Source organism: Lactuca virosa, chromosome 7 (assembly GCF_052849685.1).
Source record: "Lactuca virosa cultivar CGN04683 chromosome 7, Lactuca_virosa_CGN04683_v6, whole genome shotgun sequence".
NCBI lineage: Eukaryota > Viridiplantae > Streptophyta > Magnoliopsida > Asterales > Asteraceae > Lactuca > Lactuca virosa.
The window spans coordinates 38,563,681-38,568,193 of NC_136432.1; the positions used below are offsets into that span (position 1 = coordinate 38,563,681).

The following is a 4,513-nucleotide window of genomic DNA, read 5'->3' on the forward strand; positions in this document are numbered from 1 at the left end:
AGTAAAGTTCCTTCTTTTTAGACATTTGCCACACAAGTTTTTTTGGTTTTACACTTTTGGTCCCTTATTACTTGGTTTTTCTGAATTTCACCTTCTTTTGGTTTGTGACTTTTCTCGGTCAATAGTGAGTGCGTGTCGAAAACACGTGTTATTTTGTTGCCGTCTTCCAGCTCCTGCCACGTTTCCTCCACTCCACCAACTCCGTTACACCGACTCCAATACAAAATTATGTCTGCCCTAAACTCTGTTTTCCCTTTTACCTTTCATTCTCACCTCCATCGAAACAACACTGCTGACATCGCCTCCCTCAGCCCTCCTCCGACGTCGTTTCCATCTCTGGTCTCCCACATCGCCAACCCTGCACAAATCCGTCCCATGATAAGCTTCTGTTTTCTTTCCACCAGTGGCTACCACCCATCGGATGTATCTCCTTCGACCGTATACGAATCCCATCTACTCACTGCCTCTGTATCATGTTCCTTATTCTATGTCAAACACAGACTCTCCCCCATCGTTTTCTCCATTCTACCTTATTCGCCTGCTTTCTTCAACCATCACCAAAAAATTAAATGTTTGTGACTTACCCGTGGAGAAGAACCCGACGAGAGACCATGTTGGAGTCGCTGAAGAACAGAGATGTATATTATCGGTGGCAGCGGTGGTGAGGAGTTGCGGACATTCAGAATTCAAATTTTAGGTATGGAAATGGAATTGAAGTTAATTTGGTTACAATTTCTGAATTCATTCGGTTCCTTCTCCCTCTATCTCAGGATATGCTCATTTCTTTCTTATTTTTTGGTTTACTTTGTCGACAGAAGCATTGATCGAGTCATGTAATCCCTACTAAGTCCGATTTTTTGGTTTCTTCTCCATAGAGCTCTTAGCAACCCCCCTTCAAGTACGTTTTCCATAACTTGGTGATTCTAATTCATTTGATTGAATTTCTTTTTTTGAATTTTAAGATTTTAAATTCGATTAGGGCTCTCTTTTTCACATATCGATTTTTAGTTAGGCAAGTTCAGTTTAACAAACATCTAAATTCGATTAGTCTTTGGTTACTTATTCTTTTGAGTTTAATTAAACATTCGATGTTTTATTGTTATTAGTCATTCCTCATTGTCATAGAACTCGATGACTGTTCCATTTTACAGATTAAAAGCCCATTTTATGGCTAACATATGAGTACAGTAATATGAATATATGATTATGGAACCAGTGATATATGATTACTGAAATGGACTTCATCTGTCAATAATATGCCATATGGATTTGTTATTTATCTTTATGTTTCTTTATTTCAGACATTTTCTTTCAAATACATGATTGTTTTTTGTTTATTGGTGTACGTTTTATATCTACAGATAGAACATCAAGAACTACTAGGATTGAAAGCCTTTGTGACTTGAGTGAAGCTGAAAATTCTCAGAAGGTTAAAACAGATTATTTGTTCCAGTTTTCCTCTTCATTAGCACAAATAACTGTGGGTGCATTATGATTTTTTATTATAGTTGCAATGTTATTTTTTTGTTGTAGGTATAGGAAGCAACATCTAAGTCCATATGTTTCATAGATACCTTCATATATCCGCTAAGTTTTCCTCTTCTTCATGCATAATCATCAATGTAAAACACCTCTAACAATTCCGAAGATACCCCTTTTACAAACATTATTGAAGCAACGACATCTGAAGATTAGTAGTTCCAAAGAACTAAAAAAAGAACTACTGCAGAAAGCTCCAGAATTCAAGGCCAAACCTTTACACAAGAAGGTATAAAACATTAAAACTAAAACTTTCATAATAAGTTTTCGTTCTTCTACTTAATTAACTTTAACATATATAATCCTTTCAATTCATGTAGATACTTGAAAGTAAAGGGGAGTTAGGGCTATTATGTAACAAAAACCGACAAGTCACAAGTCCTCAAGAATTTCATTTTGCAATTGATTAAAGAATTTCACCACGAAGAACAACCAATGATGTTGATTTGTTTAACAAGGTCTATGAGGAAAAAGTTTACATGTAGTTGAAGTTGCTAGTGGGGATTGCATTGTTGTTGCTGATGATTCACTATCATTCTGAAGTCCAGCTGCTAAAAGAAGAGTGAATCTTTCAAGTATCAGATGTCCCAAAATGGGAAATCGTAGAAGAGAGGAGAAACGTGCTCCAATTTCTCAAAACAAGATTAATGGGTCGTCAGGTAATTGTTACTAGATTTGACCTCTTTTTAAACAATTTAAAACGCTTTATTTGATACTTACCCTGTCTCAGAATCCTTCTAAGATGTGGGGCTAAACTTGACATTTGTTCTTGTGAACAGGCAACTTTTGAATAGATAAAATATTTTAAGCGGAGGGAGATTTATTGAAAATATGGTAATTTATTAAAGACTTTTTATAGGTACGTATCCCTTTAGAAAAAAATTTGCTTCATGCATGTTTTAAGGGTATGTACATCGTTTTTGTTTTGGTAATTTTGCTCCAGTTACAAGCCATCATCATTCTTTATATCGGATGAGGTAGATGCAACACTAGATAGTTTAAATGTTGCTAAGTTTAATGGATTCATCAGACCAAATTATATGGTTTAGAGAGTATATTCATCCAACTCAATGATACCTTTTATCAGAAGGCTCAACCCATGGTTAGGTTTCATAGGGATTCCGAGACAGGGTAAGTTTTCCTCTTCATACTCTATATATATTTCTTTTAATTATTGTAACAAAATTAATATGAATGTTTCATATTTCTTTCCAGTGCAACTGCTCAGGAATTTTGACATTTAACCTTACATAATTCTCAGGGTCATGACAACTTGGAAGAGAAGTTATTTTGGTGTTAAGAGTTAACTCCCAGCAGATGGAGAATCTGCTATATTTAAGAGCTTTGTTCTACCACACAAAACCACAATCTCTTCCGAGTATAAGATCAATAAAGGCTAGGTCAAAACTCATTCAAACCCGCATCAATAGTGCGGGGGGCTTCCGCTAGTTAAGCATAATAACAATATACGTACATACTAATAATAGCAATATACTTAAATTTCCATGTCTCCTCTCATGTCATTAGAAACTTGGTTTTTATTACTATCAATATAGCCACGTACTCCATTTGTATTCTATAGTAGCATTGTATTTGTGTTTTTACTCGTAATAACATCATATGTATATTTCTTTATTGATAAACATTAAACTCATAGAATATATTTCATTTATTGAGCGTAATAATAATACACCTACATCTTCAAAATAACAATATACTTAAAATTAATCTACAAATAATAATAAATTAACAAGATGTATATTATTATTATCACTGGAAAATATAAAAACACCTTGTTATTTTAAATAAAAATAAATGAATAAGAAAAACAAATTATTAACTCAATCTTATGTAAATTGCCCATAATAACAAGACAAACACACAAAATGACAACAGGCACTTGAATTGATGTTTCAACCTATTTTGTGCTAATGATAAACATTAAGTCAATGCCCATTCTTGTTGTGTTACCTCTCCTTTCTTTTGTCGGTTTTTATTGGCGATTTTATCAACAAAAAAAAAAAAAAAAAAAGACTTAACTTTTGACCTCTTTTTACCCTTGATTAAAATTGGTCAAAATATGCTAACAAACATGACCCTCGTGGTTTTAGTTAAATCTAGGTTCCTAAGCAACATGTTGGCACTGCATGCATTAAAAGTTATACTTTATAAAAAAATAATAATAATAATAAAAATGCTGGTTGATGGGTTGTTAAACATATAAGCCCATGTATTTCCAAAAGCCCGTTTCAAAGAACGAACCTATGAATTGGTCCATATTGAAAAGAGAAATTATATATCCTCTCATTTTTTTTTTCTTATTGATCTATCTATTTAGGATGATGATAAGTGTACAAATTTAACATCTCAATAAAATTTAAATTAAATTGAATGAAACTTGTCACTAACTAAAATAGATAGGAAGATTATACGAACAAAAAGTAGGAGCATATTTAATTTTTCGAATGAAAATATGTTCATGTTTTCTTTTAAATAATAACGGGTAATCTTAATGTTGAGATACTTGGGGTTCGTATTTGTGTGTGAAGTGTATAGTTTTAAATGATCATTAAGCCATCTTAATGTAGTTTAAGAACCGGTTATTGTTAAGAAAAGTTGTTAACTTCTTTTCTTTTAGTTTATATTAAAAATACTGCAATTATTAATTATTGTTGACGTTAAATTGAAGCAATGTTCTTTACACATAAGGTTAATTTAATAAATAGGAATTTTAAGTTTAAGGTAGAAGTCAAACGGGCTACAAACTATGCCAATATCCTTTTTCATATGACAAAGTTAATTCTTTTAAATATTGCATTAATACATTGTGGAGTTGTAATAATGCTAGATCCGTGGGTGTTTATTGAGGAGCTCCACAACATTTAGCTCAAGAAAACTAAATGTATCAAAAGTGAATCGTATAAATACATGTTGATTTTTCATGCACGTTTTCTAATGTTTTATCATTTTGCAT

The 4,513-nt window shown here is 32.5% G+C and overlaps 1 long non-coding RNA gene across 3 annotated transcripts; it reads left to right on the forward strand.

Moving 5' to 3' along the window:
- The first annotated feature begins 233 nt into the window (after positions 1-233).
- On the forward strand, positions 234-3,116 carry LOC145126001 (uncharacterized). 3 transcript variants are annotated; one of them, XR_013716266.1, is made up of 8 exons: positions 235-697; positions 816-898; positions 1,362-1,429; positions 1,534-1,768; positions 1,860-2,198; positions 2,319-2,398; positions 2,483-2,670; positions 2,801-3,116. It is a non-coding gene; the product is annotated as an uncharacterized LOC145126001 (long non-coding RNA). The 3 variants fall into 3 exon arrangements; XR_013716265.1 differs by having other exon boundaries at positions 234-697; positions 2,319-2,670; XR_013716267.1 differs by having other exon boundaries at positions 234-697; positions 819-898; positions 2,319-2,670.
- The last annotated feature ends 1,397 nt before the right edge of the window (positions 3,117-4,513 follow it).